Below are 18,527 nucleotides of genomic sequence, written 5' to 3'. Positions count from 1 at the left end.
TTTTAAGGATTCTAAGTGATGCGGTAGCTTATGATGAATAAATGGATTAATTCCTACTTTATAACTCAAATATTTTTTATTCAAACAAGTATCAACCCTTTTGCTTTTTGGTCACTCATAAACTTTTTTTTTAAAGCAAAGCAAGTATTAATAATTAATTGATAGAACCTACTTCCTTAACATAAACACCCAAAAACATTTGAGATTGACCAGAGTAAAATGACAACTCATTTTTTGTTTCATTCAATCCTATGATGAATCATTCCGATTTTTTCTATTTTCATATTGTTTTTTTTTTAATTGGTCAGATGGAGTTGCACCAATCAAGTATAAGAAAACATTTCTAAATTACATTTCTCCATCTATCCAAGGAATCTTCTTTGAAGTCCATATAACGGGTGGCCCATCTAGCGGTTGCATTTTGAACTACCCCTTTTTTGACGTATAACAGCTGTAGTAACATTCTCATTGTGTCTAATATTTTGTAAAAGGTCTCCGGTTTACGAAATGATTAAGTTTACGCTCAAAGAAAACTGGAAAATACTGAAGACCTACTTCCAAAATGGAGAGTCTTCAAACGAAACTGCAAGAAAATTACGTTGGTCGAAATAAAACGCCTTCTAGACAGTTTGTGGATAAATTTGTGAAGCGTGTGCGCGAAACTGGTTCGTTAATGGATAAAACAACGCGTTCCCATGTTCGTCCAGTGCGCTCAATCGAAAACATTGCTGCTGTTGCCGAATGCGAAAAAACGAGCAAGGAGCTGCCGTTACGGTCAATGGTGAGCGCTATCGGGCCCTGTTGGAAGATTTTTTTTTCCTCAAATGGAAAAGGAAGACATTGACGACATTTGGTTCCAACAGGATGGCGCTACTTCGACAATCGCATCATAAGCCGAAACGGCAACGTCAACTGGCCACCTCGTAGCAGTGATTTGACTCCTTTGGACTATTTTTTGTGGGGGACCGTCAAGGATAAATGTTAAACCATCCATCCAGAGACGATTGACGATTTGAAATACGAAATTGGAGTCGCCATTGCAGCTATTGTAGCTCACACAATCGGAAATGTATTGAAAAATTGGGTCGACAGAATGGGCTACTGAAAGGCCAGCGACGACGGCCATATGAATACAGTGGGGTTTCATTATTAACCGGAATGTTGAGGCTTTTAAATAAATAAAAAGTTATTGAAAAATATCCATCTGTCTTTTTTTTATAGCAATATCAAAAAGAAAAAGTTTTGTGGGCCACTCTATACATAAATGTTATACTTCCTTCTCTAGGACAGAGCGGGTCGCGAACATACGCACATTGAGTTTAAGAGAATACTTTCTTCCAAGTGCGTTGTCCATTGAGCTACGTCGTTCCATTTCACTCCGTTTTGAATCATCACCAACTTTAAGGTATTTCCCTTCCTTTGAATGAATGATATCATGGTGAATGTTTGGAATATGATCCATTAAGTACACTTTGTTAATCACTAGGTTAACTCATCCACACTGAATCCCTTCAACAATGGCTGCACCAGTTTCTCGCCTTTCTGAAGGAGAAGATATGAAGAGGTTATTGCTGAAGCCGAGGCTAAAGATAAAGGGTTTAATAAAAGTAGAATTGAAATGTAACAGCGCCGCTGGAATGATTTTGTTACTTTTGATGGAGATTATATTGATAAATAAAGTTAATTTTAGACGGAAGAAAAAAATATATTTTTTTGTTAAGCCTTTTTTAACCCATCTGTTATATACCTTTAAGCCTAATTAAAGCACTCATTTTTCATATAAAATGTATAAATATTGATTGACAATGACGTCACCATGTTGATATCTATGATTATAACATCATTTAGTGAATATTGTTTTATAGAACAGCGTCTGATTTGAAGATGTTCTTAAAATATAGGACCAGACTGAACGTCAAAATGTTGAGATTCATATATTCTGTTTAAACTCTTATTACTGGATGTGACTCATTTTTGTGAGCGAAGACCTTGAACTCTACTATGCGGATTTGCAATATATTGGGAAACGACTTTCTTGTATCTGTAACGCTTCGAAGTTGATTGGATTATGAAGCACTACACAAGCAAAATTCATATCCTTGAAAATGGCTTATAAACTATCTTTTCTATAGTGATTCTTGAATATATAAATGACCTTTTAAGGATTATGCATATGACTTGAAAGAAAAAGCAACCCCTAGCTGATTTTTCACTTTTAAGATTCAATACGAGGGCATAGAAAGAAGAATCAATTAATATCACATGTTCCTGAGATCCTAGAAATGATTTACTTAAACATAAATAAATGCATTATGCATTTATATAAATGTGAAATAAACACTAGAAACGGTGTTTATATAAAAAAGGAAAAAATATATATTTGTATGTAGCTATTTTTTGTGTCATAAGTAAAGACAGGGACATACTTTTAACACGAATTTTCACTACGTATATCAAAAAATCAAAAAGTCAACAACATGATATTATCGTCACGAATCTTAATTGTATTTTTATAAAGAGAAAGATGTCCAAAAAAGCGGAATAGCCTCTCAAAGATCACGAAAGATGACTCAAAATAGAAGTTGGTTAAAATAAAGTTTGAACGAATCCCATTCAATTCACAATAGACTCTTGTTATTATTGCTCGTATTTAAAGCAAAGATGCCTCCCATTTATTTCAAAAGAAACAATTGTAATGATAATATTTCAATATGAATTTAAATATTTCTCTAATAAAGATAGTGATGTAATAATAATCAAAGAATAATAAACGGAAGTGTATATTAGTTAGTTGTTTTCCCTTCACATTTTTACAATTATTTTTTTTTTAGGTTGACTCTATATTTCAAAAAAAAAATACAGATTACAAGCTAAGTTTTGACTATAATATAAATACCTTTGTACATACACGATTGAATAGTTAATAAATATGGAAATAATTCATATTTATAAAGAAAAGTATCGTACACGATAAAGGTTTCGCATGAAATCTTGAGCTTTGGTGCATGTCTAGCTTTATCTACAGTCGTAAAGTTAAATAAATCATGACTATCTGCAATATGTGAATGACCATTTGGGCATTCCTTCAATCTCAAAAACCCCTGTATAAAAGGTTTTTGATTAGATAAGCGTTCCATTCACTTCAAATCTCTTCTTGTGGCGTAAAGAATAAATAACACTTTAGTGATTAAGTACTTTATTTTGGTGTTAAATCTGTTTGTAGGCGGTGACATTTCAAGCAAATCCCGGATTGTTATTCCTGATTTGTAATATTGTCTCAAAAACTTAGTGGCCGTGTGCACTAAGTGAACCACTTTTAGGTAATTCCAAAGTAGATGTCTAGAATTATCTATAGTGGACTTACAGAATGTACAGTCTCTCTCTGCATCTTTGACCCTCGATTTATTCGGAATATGGGTTGAAGCAGCCATTTTAATGGGGAACCACTTTTCTTTTGAGTCAATGAAAGGGTTACAAAATATTTATTTTTTTAGTTTGTGAGTACTGCTTACGATGGTTTACAAACCAAACGAAGAAAATATACCAAATCATCCGGAGAGCCCAAAATTTGGCTTTAAATTACTTTTCTGTGGATACTTGAAATAGGTATGGCTTCTATCGCCATGTAGCAGTTTGGCGTGGCATAGGTGGTCTTGCTCTTCAATTGTCTAATTGCTGAAAGACCTGATGTCTTGATGAATTCATCTCTAGTCTTCAATCTATTCTCGAAGTTCAGTGGCTCGTCTATGCCCGGCATAGGAAGAAGGGATTCCACAATTGATTTCCATGAACTGTTCATTTACTTCTAGTGATCACTAACATTACTTTTTCAATTGTCTTTCAAGCATTTTGCTCAGAAATCCGAACAACTTCTGGATCTAATGATTCATCTAAAGATATAAGATTTCCACTCAGTTTCTATATTTTTTAGACCTATGCCCACGATAAAATTGGAGAATACTGGTGGCTCTTTGAAAGATAAGCTCGTCTTGAACCCCATATAAATTTTCCCTGGATGATATGTATCTAATATTTAATTTTCTCTGAATAAGGAATATACCTTAGAAAGAGTACAATTTGGGGTGGTATTGCGACCGCATTCCATATTTTACCCTATCTAAGATATACATATGGTGTTTATCATACCACGACGTAGTACTAGAAATAGATGCTAGGGCTCTCTCTGCACTAGTGCTTAAAATTATTTGTTGGATTTGAAATGAGATTATGTTCATTTTCCATCCTTGGGGTGTTTATTCAAAACAAAGTCTGAAATATCAGTCTAATATTTTGTGTGCAGCATATTTTATGCAAATTTTATTAATTTATAATCATTCAACCTTGTATAATTTTTTTATAACGTGTACGTATATTTTTGGGATTGTTAGTTTGTTTTTGTTGACGATATCATTGGTTTGAATAATAAGGATGAAATATATGAGCTTGCTCAAAGTCATTAAAAATACGACCCTGTATCAATTTTTTGGGGGTGGTATTTCATTTGCTTCTGAGTCTGAGATTTGACTTGATTTATTGCAGGGGCGTACATACTCAATAACTAGTGATGAAAATCGTTTCTGCAATAATTAACATGGTAACCCTGATAATTCAATAGATCAGCTGATCCAAAGGAGTAGGGCGAAATAAACAAAGACCTAAGACCTTGACAAGAATTTTCCGTTGTTTATCCCCAATTCTACTCCAAATCATACAAGGGCTTACCTTTATAACTCCACAACAAAACCTCATGATTACTCACCGTCTCTTTTGAGCACACACGAATTTTTAATAAGGTTTTCAATAAATTAAATTTAGTAGGAAAATAAGTTAACTACTCAACTAAAGAAAAAAAATAACTCTTCAGATTATCGATTAAAAAAAACAATAACAACAGACGAGCTAAAAATACACACGATTCATATCCCTAACAATAACTAGTAAACAGTTGGTAGACCTGTTCATTTTATTTCTTTCCTTATACACAACGTTTTCTTAACAAAAGTCTTAATAATGTATCAACTATCAAGAGCAAATAAAGTTTTATCTTGCTAAAATCAAGATACCGAGAGACACTACTCATGAAAAAAAAAGAGATTAAAAACACCCTATTTTGTGACGTAATATGTATAAATCTTATTTTTTTAAAAGGACAAGATATGTATCGGACACTCAACGCAAGCATGAAGATAAATTTAATTTATCTTCCTTCGATCAAGTTTCGTTGTTGATGTAGAAAAAATGATGGGGTACACTGATTGAGTTTGCAGCACGTCAAAATTTCTCTTCCTATGTCGAAATTGAAGACCGCGACAGACTGGGATACTTCACAAAACGAAGAATATATTATTGGAGTAGAAGGAGTTTTTAGTAAAGTTTTTATAAAGATTAGAGTTTGTGCTGTATATTTCCATCTATGTATGTTTTTAGCAATTTTCTATTTCCCGAGTTAATGGATTTGATGACATAGAAGTTCTTCTCCATATCATTAAATTACGTTCATCTCGTAACTATAGTGTAATGGTTCAAGTTAGAGACAAAAAAAAAGAAGTTATAACGCTTTGCCTAATAAGATGTGATATCCTCCTGCCTCATCCCTCAGTCTACAGATGGACTCCGAGTTCCCCTTCCGGATACTTTATCAGAGACAAACTTATAACTTCATCTACATAAGGAGACCTTCAATTTACTTTTATAATCAGCCAATGTTCTAATTGATCAATCCCCTCTAATTTCAATAATATATCCTTTGTTTCATCCACTATCCACTGTTGCTATCACCAATTTTGAGATCGAAAGAGAAAGGTAGACGTACTGGCAAACTTATACAATGTACTCAAATGATGCACCTTGTCTTTGAGTATCTATACTAAAATATATATTTATATATTGGGGGTGGCTAAACACGCAAAGAGAGTACGCACGTTTGTATTGTTAAGGAAGTAAGGAATCAATTGTTGCATTGATATTTGTGAAGAAATAATAACTGAAATTTGAAGGACTTCCTCTTCTTTTCTATTCCTTTCTCATTATGTATCCCGCCCCTCCCCCTCCAAGCCCCTCTCTTTCAAAGAGAGGCTTCTTCATTAATTGAATAATGATAATTAGAACTTAAAACAAACTGCAAAACGCTGCTCGGTACATATTTGCGCTCTTCAATTCATTGTTATCATAAATAACGCTCACAATGAAAGTAGTATTAATTATTTTATTAATAAGATAACTTTACTCTGTCAGCTGTTACTTAGTTCTCTTATTTGGAACCTTAATAATGTCCTTTTTTTTTACCCTACAATCTCTTTTTCACCCCCCTTGATGCACTTTTTTTTAACCCTTCCAAGTATGTTTCACCTTTTTCCTTCAATTTAACTATCTGCTTTCCTATTTCTTTTTTATTTCTCTTCTTCACACAAATTTTTAATTAGATTCTTTCCTAATTATTTTAGAAGGAAACAAAAAAATATATATATATATTAAAAACCATATTCTGCCAAAAGAAATACTTTTTATAAATTTGTCAAAATATCAACATACATCTCTTGATTAAATTGATTGCTAATAATAATCGTAGTAATTATTCGCCAAATTATCTAGGATCATATTCAGTTTACACAAAAACAATTTTGAACTAAAAAATTAAGAAAAAAAAATCTATTTTTCTACAACATATATTTCAAAGACTTATTTCTATCAATTATAAGTTTTCTACTCAAATTCCTAGGGGGAGTTGCAATGCCCAATAATGTTAACTATCGTTATTAATCTTTAATTGATATATGAGACTTAATTTAGTCCCTAAATGGCTTCCTTCAAATACATACAATCTATCAATATATAATATATGTATATAGGTTCTTAGTTTTCTCTATTCTAAGTAAAATTTGCAACACTTATAAATGATTAATCAAAAGTATTTACTAATAAAACATAGCAATTATAACTCTCTTAAAAAAATTGCGTCAAGTATTCTAACTTGCTTTTATTTTAAAGGCTCACATATGTGGTACATCAATCAGAATAATCCTACTTGGTAGAAATGACCCAATTATAATTAGTCGAAAAATACAAATTATCATAATTCAGACTCATTTTTGCGAAAAATAATTCTATTTTTCTTTTGTATTGATATATTTATAAATCCAAAATTCCATTTGGTTTTCTTTTTTGACAAATTTGTCATTGTTCTAAAGCGGAAACGGAATTAATTATTTATTTCACGAAAAAAATAATAAATTAAAATCTATAGATGCGAACAAAATGATTTTTCGTTCGTATAGTCTTGCATAAAAATAAATTATTTATGGGTTATTCTTATGATTAGAGATGGGGGGGGTGTTTTATCTGCAAAATGCATTTGATAATAATACAATAAATAAAAAGGGGTGATGGAAATGAAACTCTCTTACCCAAATGTGTTGTTAAATAATTCCAGCCTTAACACTCTTCCGAAAAGACTTGACAAGAGGGATCACTAGATATCATATGCGATCTATGTTCTCTCTTGTTCTACGTGAGCTCTAACGATAATAGTTCAAAGTATGATAAATAATAGAAGACCCTGATTGGCAAAAGTACAAACTCTCACTAAAAAATTCCTTTGCTCCTCCTAGGACTATTCCTGTTTAATCATATGCAGAGATGGAAAGGTGTTGTAGGGGTTCAGGCCATGAAGTAATAATAAATATTGTCTTCGTATGTAAGTATATGGTAAAGAGAGCCTTTGACTAACCAAGCCCTGAATCCTTACAAATTAACTCTGTCTTACCTTAATTGTTTTTATTCGTGCCTTTCTTCTTGTAAGGATCTTTTATATGACTTGTTATTCGTAATCTTTAAAAATAGGATTTGAATTATGTGGACATATTTTTGTTTTGACAAAATTTAATTTCACATCGTAGTACGAAGAACAAATAAGAAGAGGGGAAAAAGAACCGTTTCGTGGATGATGCTTTTATGCAAACTGAAAAGGTTTGGCTTTTACTTTTTGTTCTTCGTCTTCTCCAAGAAGAAGAAGTTCTTCTTGTAAGTATGTAGTTGTTGTTTTCTTCTCCGACGACGATTAACAAATACTTATCTTCTTCTTCTTGGGGAGGAGGGGGGAGTGAGAAACTAAAAAAAACTCATTTTTCGTTCCTTTCGATCTACTTATTCTTTGCAGCCTTCATACGAGGGAGATAGCGTTCAGAAAAATGTGGAGGGAAAAGAAAGCGCTGATTCTTGAAGAGTTAATAAATGAATTCTCCTTAATATTTGGGAATGCAACAGATTTTGAAAATATATCACGGCTTTCATGAGATTGGGAATGGAGGTTAGCATGCTGATTAGATCGAAGGAAAAGCAACTACGATACATCCTCCAATAGCTTTTCCTTCGGACAAAAAAGGTCAAGGGAGCTTCACATTTATAAATATAAGTGCTCCGTCAACACAAAAAGTAACACAGAATAATTTTTCTCAAACTTGAGTATGAATTTCTAAACATACGGATTATTCTGATTAATATACATATTATGTGACTCCTTACAACAAAAGCGAGTTTGAATGATTTTTCGCAAAATTGTATTCGGTGACGAATTTTAATCGTCAAGTTCTATTAGCAAATACATCTGATTGTTCCTTTGGATTGATCGTAAATTACACGTAAAGTAGCAAAAATTTAGAATGCACCAAGAGATAATTTATTTCTAAAAATTTTGCATATTTTAATCTTCTTCATCTTCCAACTTCATTAGTTATCTCATTCCAAATTAAGAGGTTCTATGTGCACTTGATAATACTGAACAAATTTTCGAATCTCCACTTGATCTAGATTTTCTCAAAAAGTACAAGTAATTAGACAATGAAATGTTATATATATCTTTTATAAACAATTAAATCTCAAAGATGCTCCCTGGCCTACACCATGTTATCAGCATGAGGTATTCCTCACATTTTCCTCTAATATGTCAGCCACTCTTTTTCCTCTAAATCTTTTAGGGCATCCACCTTCACATGGGAGGTGGCACAGGCCTTTCTCTCGATGGTGCTCCATGTTCAAAAGGGTTCTAGTGTAATGAGAACAGAGGCTAGAAATTTACCAAGTTGTCTGTACAACACTTTTAAGTTTCTCATTTCCAGGCTTCCTCCTAAGGTTGTTGTTGCTGTCTTTAAGCTTTTTAATCTTGTTAATGAGACCCTTGGAACAGGACACGATGTGGTAGATTTCGTCATAACTCATTCCCAACGCTAAGAAGCATTGACACACTATATATTTTGCCTTCCACCTCAATTGTCCTTGCTCTGATGAAGAAACTTGTTTCATAAGAATTGTTTCTTTTGATTGCTCTACGAGTTGATATTCCGCGAAATAAAACTTTTACAAAGTTTCATTCATAATTCAGTGGGACACGCTGTACTCAAATAAAGCACCAGCAAAAAAATTAGTTTACATAGCCACAGCATAAAATGGGATTTTGGAATATTCTTAGCATAATTCCTTATTTAATAAATTTCTCATAAATCTCATAAATGATCGCTACAGTTGAAATTTTGAATAGCTTAGAACTTTTATAATACCAAATAAATCTTATTATTGAATTTATCTTGAAAAATTTAGTTTAAAATATTGATAATGACCATCTAAAAGGACATTCATATACCAAACTAAAAATGATTTCATGGGTAAATATATTTTTTTTTATTGGTTGAACATTATCTAATAACTTTGCATTTTTTTCTTTTAAAATATTTCTAAATTGTAGTTCCTTGTATAAGGAAAATGTAAAAGTTACAACAAGAATAATAAAATTATTAGTTTAGGATTTAAAGTGTTTGGGACGAGGATAAGACACTAATTTAGTATTTCATGGGTGGTTTCTGTAAACATTTATTATGTAACTCATTATAAAATTTTTATGCCCACAGTTATTCCTGCGTGGTCAGTTTATCTAAAATCTTTTTGCAGAACAGACACTTTGCCGATCAAACATATTACCAAAAAACTACTGAGAGTTTGCCAAATGATCTATTCTACAATACTATCTAATTAAGATTCCCATGGATGTTATTCAGTTCTAAAATATAAAACGCTTAATGACAGAACCATCTCGATTAATATGAAGTCATTAATTAAATTGACAAGACAAATACAATGATTAAACATTTTATCATTTAAAATTGGAGTATCATGAATTGGAATCATGGCTTCAAATTATTGTAGCATGATTCATCATAAAAAATATATATATTAATTTTTTTGGAAAAGTATCCTAGAACCTAGTTAATTTACTTAAAAATACATAATAACCATGTAAAATTAAAATGATATTATCAATTCATAGTTGTTAATTTTTGGCGACCAATTTTGTAATTATGCAACGCATATTAAGACGAAGAAGTTAAAATTTGTTCAGAGAATGCAACTTGTACACTATATATACCAAGTTTTTTAAATCAAGCATTCAAACAACGATAACAATTCAGTATGGTTAATTTAATTATATTTATGTGGTTATTATAAAATATCTAAGTTATCCAAAATGTCACATGTAACAGATAAATCAATGATAACATGTTATTTTGGGAAATCTATTAAGCAAGTATTTTTTGAGACACACTGTAATGGTTTTATCTAATTAGACATTCTCAAAATATTATACGATATAGTTTTGTATACAGTGTGAGTACCCAAAACTTGCAGTAATATTTAATTACAATTTTCTCTTGATATTTTTAATTATGAGGTTGTAATATCTCCCAAACAACAGCTGAAATACAAAAAATGAACAAGTTTTGTTTTTATCCCATGTATCTAAGTATATAAAAAATGTTGGAGAAACAACAGAAAATGCAACGCGTGTGCAATCTCCTGCACGCCGGTGTCAATTCTGAGAAAGCTGTCATTTCGTACTACTTACAACATCAAGAATTCCATTACAGCCCCATACCGCCAAGAACAACCAATCTTCTGCAGCAACAATATGGTTGTCTTCTGACCTGCCTCAATGTAGCTCTCTGCTTGGCCTAACCTTAACCCCTGGACTTTGCAGTTAAGGGAGTCTTAGGAAGAATGTCTGCAGAACCTTTAACTCAAATTTCGTTTTGCTCTAAGCTGTCATCATGATAGCCTATTTGACAATGGACACGGCCTTCATGGTGAAGAGTTTCCAATCTGTTCGCTTGCGTGTAAAAGCTCTTAGTGGTTGTAAAGGAGGACATATTAAATAGAGCTAAATAGTAACTATACAATGTTCGGAAGCAAAACATGGACTGAATGACTGATTTTAGAAAAATGTCAATAAATTTATTTTTGCATAAATAATTTTGAAGTTTTTTTACAAAACTTTGAGACAATGCCTTTTTGAACATGTTCACTCAATATGGCCGCCCTCAGCAGTAATCACACCCTCCACACGGCGGCGGAAATCCTTGCAGGAGTTGATGATGAGCCTTGAGCCATGTCAGTATAGTGAACTTCAGCCTTGTAGCCTCCTGGCCGATTTTCTCTCCAGTCTTAAAAAAGAAGGGAGGCATCACCTTGCCTTCGGACTCCACGACCCCCAGGACCATTGTTTGGGCGGATGTTTTGTATGGAACCCCCCCTTGACCTCCTCTCGTGATCCCCCTAGCCAACAGTCGTTCTGACGGCTGCCAACCTGGTCCACAGTGAAAATCTGCCCTTCAGAGAAAAATTTTTATGGTGGATCCATTGGCCTTGCTCCACACACGAACTTTGTTTCGCCTCTGCAGTCTCCTTTCCTTCAGAGTGTCCCCAACAACAGGTGGCGTGGGGTCGTTGTGTAAGAGGACAACCCCAAGTCCTCCTTTACAGCCCTCCTGATTGTCACCTCGTCCACGTCGAATTTGTTAGAGAGGGGATTCATGGATTTTGTGGATGAGGTTCCTGGATCACTTTACAATGTCAATAATCTCTGCCACCTCAATTTTAGCATCCAGAAGGTCTGAGATCCTCTTTCTTTTCGCTTCTTGCTCACTCATGATGAAAGATTGGAGAAATGTTTATTTTTGTTTACTTATGCACAAAGAACAGGGGATTCAGAATATACAGGGGGAAATCACAAAACCTCTCTATTTTAATTACATAAGTAGTATTTATTGATAGTCCAGGTTTTGCTTCAGAACCCTGTAGTATTTTAACATATCACTAGTTGATTTTGTGTTGTCTTTTCTTGATTCCGTAATGTAGTCATGCAGTTTTGGAACCTCACTAGCTACTTGCAGGGCTCTTTAGCCCACCACACAGTCGACAATTTTCTGAAGCCCAAACATTTATTATCATAAATATATATATTTAGAGTGTGACCTCTATTTAACTACCAATACGTTGTTGTTTTTTTCCAGAGATTTTTCCTAACCTGATCATGCGACTTTAATAAAAACCATAGCCTTATGAAAGCTGAATCCATTTATAAATATATAATTCAATGTTATCACCTTTGGCGTCAAGACTGGCCTCTACTTGACTTCAAAAACGGGAACTTGTGGTGTGTCGATCCTTTTTTAGGACTCAACACTGCAGTTCCGTCCAGCTCAGTCTCGTTCCAGTAAGTCAGTCCTGTCTATCAGTCCTAAAACTTATCAAGTTGGCTCCTTGATGATGCCCAAATTATTATTTTTTTTTATCCGCTCTGTTACTGCAGATACTAATTAAAATTTATTTTAACATACCAGCATGACATATTTTATTCATCAATACATGTTAATATGATGTTTAAAATATGTTCTACAAAGTGGGATCGATTTTTTTAGCTGCAACTTGAATTATGATTTTTTTTGTGTAAAACTCTTATCATCAGCTGTGCCGCCAATCAATTTGTGAGGGAAAGGGGGGGGGTCCTTATGCTCCCCAATTTTTTTATGATATATATAATAAGTTGTGAAAAAAGTAATTTCGTAATTCCCGCCCTATTTAAACTAAGTATATGTTGCTTATTATTGGTCTCATTGGATTATACGATAAGGTGTTGTAGAGGTGTGAGTGTATACTACAAACTCTTGAATGACTGTATTGCGCTTAGCCAGCTCAGTTGTAAATTATCGTGCGTCGAGTATGAAGGTCTCATAGGAAGGCATTTGCCTTATTTTACACTTTTTCATATCTGAAAGGAAAAAATGCGTCGAAAGCGACTAAGAAAATATGAAATGTATACGGGCTGATACTTTTGCGATTCGTGTTGTATAAACGTGGTTTTTGCTATTACATTCTGTTGTAGTGGAGGGGAATAATGCACCATGTGCTGGCACGAAAATGTAAATAAAATCATGGAAAATATTAAAATAGACCATTGATGGCAAAACTCTAACACGCAAGTCAGTACTGAGACGATGAGGGATTATCTCTGACACACTTGATTCGCTGATAGGAAATTTAATTTTTACCGTGGATTGGTAATGTACAATAAGGTATACTGGTGTCATGTGTGATCGCAAAGGGACGGCCTTAGAGGCTTTAGTTTCCATCGATCAATTTTTGGCTTTAGTTTCCATCGATCAATTTTTGGCTTTACCAACAAAAAAATTTATCAAATCAGCTAAAAAAATGAAGTTTTTTATCTCTGTTAAAAAACTCGACTCAAAAAAATTATCACATAAATATTTTATCTCTGTTAAAAAATAAAATCCTATGAACACCTGAGCCCCTGGGCATAGTAGACTAAAAGTTTGTGAACGATTAGTCACTCTCTTTTTGTTCCTTTATATTATATCAATCTGTAGTTCATCTTAAACTGTTACAAAACATATACATAAATATTATTTATTAGTTTGGCGAATTTTGCATTTTTTAAATAAATATTATTTGAATAAATACAAATTTTCAGCTCTGCGTACTTTTTAATATTGTGTGAGTAAATCGCAAAATGATGACAAGGCTGTAATATAAAATAATATATTTTTTTTCTATAAGTAATACGATTTATGTATAAAACTATTAATTCTCATCTTTGATACATTCCTTCTCAAAATTCAAAACTTACTTCTCCATTGTAGGAACAATCCATCATAACCAATCATTTGGAAGTATCATAAACATTTTAGGGAAACGTTTAATCTATTATTTATGTACTAGGAAAAAAATATTTTATATGTATATTGTTGTAAAAATATTGAATTATACAGGGTCGTCCGTAGAAGGTCGGCTGGAGGGGCTGTAGATCCACCCCCCCTCTCCAAATTAAAGATTTTTGGCTTTTTACAAGAAAACTTAATATATATATTTTTTTTTTTAAATTAAATTTATATGAATAGCAATGATTTTTTTTCCCCCCATAATTTAATATTTGAAATGTTTTTCCAAAAAAGTACTATAAACAGTACCATCCTCGTTATCCGAGAATTCCAAATTTGTATGATGAGTCTAGATTGGATAATTTGAACTAACTCTGCTCCCGGAGATTTACAAGATAAAAAAGTGGTGGCTTTAGGTCAGATCCTTGGAGGTTCCCTGGCAGCGGTAAACGCCTTAAAACCGGGAGGACATGAACACTTCAATCACCAGAAGTACGTCCAAGTCACTGACATCGGCAACTACTTTCAACATCAATTAAGACTAACCAGGTCAAGAGAGGCCATAAATTGTTGACTTGGTTAAAGCATAATGGGTAAACAGGCCACCCTCCTCTCCAGACTGTTCCCTCTTCAACCATGCCATTTGAAGAGTAATCGATTAAAGAGCCTGTGCTACCCCTCACCGAAATTTGGATGGCCACAAGGCCTTCATCGAACAGCAGTGGGAGGTCATGTCCAAGGTCTTCATTTAGAAGTCCTACAACATATTTATGCCTAGGTTGGAGGCAAAGGAAAATCATTTTGAAAAATAGAAAGATATATCAATAAAGAAGTATGTGATAAACCCTCAATGTCGAAATCCTTTTCATTCTTGCAAAAGTGTATCCTATTTGTTTGTTATTAAATAATCTTCGATACACAACCCTGTATATTAATCCTCTTTTTCAAGGACTAGTATTCTTCTTTAATCTGAAAAATGACTTAACCCATAATCCCGCTTTTTAGGGCCTAATGTATGTACCTTTGCTAAATATTAATAAACTACCTTTTAAATTCTGGCTTTTTTACTTCTTTGTCTTGGAGGAAAAGTTCCGAGATACAATATATGTATATAACGACGTGTTGAATAAATAATCATACATAATATTTATCTCATGTTTGTAGGTACATATAAACATTTGAGTAACATAATGTCCTTTTCATTTCTATATACTACATACATATCCTTGTAGCAATTCATTAATGTAAGTAGCTTCTTATTCCATATGTAATATCAAATATTATACTCCTATGTATGAGTCTAAATATAACTACTCTCTTTAAAAAGAAATATCCATTCATAAAAGTCAAATCAAATAAATGTCATATATACGATGTACAGCATATGTATACTCTGTAGATCGTAGAAGTAACAACATTTGATCTCAAATCTAAGGAAAAGTTGTTGATATACTATGTACATAAAAAAATACAATTAAGCAAAGTCATAAATCTTAAATCCTTGGGCTCTTAACGATGTAACTTAAGGGATACAATCCGAAGGAGACAAAAGTAATCTCTCTAGCTGACGAGAAAAAATTCATTTAGATCAGTGGTTCCCAACCTGTGGTCGTCGATACCAAATAGGATTGCAACACCAATGTCATGGGGTCATTAATTAATTTTATGAAAAATGTCAATATAAAATCAAAAATTGTGAAAAACATATTAAGGCATGTATATATTTCACACCTTGACAATAAATGTAACAGTATTCTAAGTCCCTCAGCAAAACGTCCGAGACAGTAGTTAATATGTTAGGTTTCTATTTTGTTTAGATCGAGACACCTCTGTTTCTCATACAAACAGTATTGTCAAATTGGCCAATTTCCGGCTATTTTTACCCAAATTGGGGAGTATCTAGTCGAAGTTTTTTTTTCGGATTGTGGTTAGATTTTTTGTAAGAATAGTAAGAAGACCGTATCGCTGGTAGTCAATGAAACTGGAAGAAAGTCGAAAGGTTTGAGAAGAGGCCAATGAAGGGCATCCAGAAGATTATTATTATTATAATTGTTTGTTTATTTTTAAAGGGGCTAGGTTTTAAAAAAAAATCTCTGTCCCAGAATTTTTATCAAATGACCCTTTCCTTACAAATATTTTTACCGGTGTCTTTAAAATATAACATTGATTCAACTTAAGAGTCTTCTAGCGAGTAAAAAATAATTCATGTATGAAAAGACATCCCCAGGAGGAGGATTGATAAAGGACGCCCCAGCTCATACTCTAGAATTGCTGTGGGGAAAGAAGAAATTATTCTTAGATTTTTACTTTTTTGAATATCCCACCAAAGAGAAAAGGAATTTTCGATTATACTTTTTATTTCTATGATTTATTTATTGTTATTATAATAATTAATAGTATAATATTAATAATAAATGCATAATTTAACATACAATGGTCAATTTTTGTCAGATGTGGGAAATTGGACTCGAGACTTGACTTGGACTCCATAGTTTAATTATAAAATGAATATTTTTTAAATAAATGATATATGAAAAAATGCCAAATAAACAGAATCATCTTTGAACTACAATAAACAAATTATTGGGTTAACAAAACTCCATATTATAAAAATCTTCGCTAGATAAGCTATGTCCGTCTTTTGAACCTCGAATAGTTATCTTTTAAAAAGCAAAATATATTAGATAACATCAAAACTCCTAATTATATCTCCAAATAATAACTAAATAGTACCTCTGGCGGGAGAAAAAGTTTATGTGAACCAATAAATTTTTCAGCTATTAATCACATGGCTCCTCGTTTCACTACTTGATTTAAAGCTTTAGGTTACACTAACTCTACTTAAATTTATGCAAAGCTTAAAATTAAGTTTACTTAAACGCAGTGACGTCATATGTTAACAGTTTAAATCTAAGTCGGATTGGTGCAACCAGTCCTGAATGTATTTAGATTCTATTAATGATTGCCGTCTTGGGAGGACCATGAAATTTCTTTTGGATGGTTGACAGTAGTTTTTGAGATATAATAATAAACAGGTTAAAAATGATTTGGCCAGAATATATGAATATATTCGTGTATTAATACATAAAAAAATAGCTAGATTTGAGTCACAAGTGTAGAAAGTAGAATACTGAATATGTTCTAATTCTAGTATTAAAAAATAACTATTAACTATAAATAGTTTAGTTATTTTAGTGAGATGATAAGATGAATGTATGGGAGTCTTCCGAGAATGGTCTCCTGATTTGACAGCTCTTCAAGGGAGTAGATGAGCTTTTTGACGATATCAAGAGTAATTTTAGAGAGGAACTCTGCTAGTTAGCTGACCCTTACAAGTACAGTATAGTTTTGCTGCTCAATGTCGGATGATACCTACTCGAACATTCCAGTCTCCATGTTTTGGAGGAGTTTAATTCTAAAATATACCAGGAGGTCCTTAAGGAGGATGAATTGAGTTTTTAGAATTTACTACTAATGACTGATTTATATATTCCATAATAAATTAAAAGAAATAAAGCATAAAATTATTGCTTGAATTTGTATTCCTTCTTTTCAACTTGTTTGCTGTAAAGAGCAGATTGAAGGTCAATTTTCCCCAGAAAAATTCTTCATATGTAACTTGTAAGAGGATCTTCGTGTACACCACTTATCAAATTCCATAGAAAATCATGTTGGCGAAAAAGAAGATCCAGAAGATATATTGGCAGACAATAGGAGCGAGTGGATCACTTTAAGGAAACACTTAGGTCAAAATTCACTTATCTGTCAAGGTAAGAATGAATTGGGGTCTTAATAATATGAATGATATTTTGAACTACATTGAAACTACTCATCCTGCAATAAAGATGCTGAAACAATGCTTTAAGCTCTCCAGATTTTATTAAAGTTGGATATTTTAAGTGAAGGAAACGAAAATAAAATTAATATCATTTCACTTATTTGTGGTAAATTAATTCTAATACAATTTATTTTAGGGGTAACACTAAAAAAAAGTTACCCGACCCCTCAATCAATGTGTTTATAATTAAGGGAGAGACAGCAAGGAAATTCTACACTTGTGATTTTTCATTACCAAGAGAAGGAGGAAAATTTAATGATGTCACTGTTGAGGCACATAGCACTCTGTCCTATATCATTGTAAAGTAATAATCCAGACTTAATTCATTATAAGACAACACAAATTAAGTAAATAAGTATAATTAAAATTCATTTATAGTACAAAATGGTTAACCATGGACCATATCAAAAGTTTACAACGCAAAAATATTTAACTTTTTTTTTTTTAACTAAACGCCCGTGAGATTTCATTCCTCTTTACATAACGGCTATTCATATTTTGTACAACTCTTAAAATATACTGTAAATGTATTAGAATTAGGATATACATCAGAGAGCAATATTATACTGTGTTATCAGTATATTATACCTTTTTCTCGCGCTCTCCAAAAATCATATTCCTATGGACATACACAGTCAGGTGTCCCATAATTTTTTTTTTTTTTTCAAAATGCATAGGATCTAGGAAAG

General features: G+C 32.6%; 1 protein-coding gene across 1 annotated transcript in view; it reads right to left on the bottom strand.

The window, feature by feature from the left end:
- LOC121120139 (chaoptin-like) overlaps positions 1-7,625 on the bottom strand; it is a 111,047-nt gene extending 103,422 nt beyond the window's left edge. Inside the window, 1 exon segment of the mRNA XM_040714980.2 lies at positions 7,404-7,625. The gene's annotated coding sequence lies outside the window, so the exon portion shown is untranslated.
- Between the last annotated feature and the right edge of the window lie 10,902 nt (positions 7,626-18,527).

This window comes from Lepeophtheirus salmonis, chromosome 6 (genome assembly GCF_016086655.4).
Source record: "Lepeophtheirus salmonis chromosome 6, UVic_Lsal_1.4, whole genome shotgun sequence".
Lineage (NCBI taxonomy): Eukaryota > Metazoa > Arthropoda > Copepoda > Siphonostomatoida > Caligidae > Lepeophtheirus > Lepeophtheirus salmonis.
Note: the sequence above shows the minus strand (reverse complement) of the source record. Positions and strands in the feature narration are given on the sequence as shown.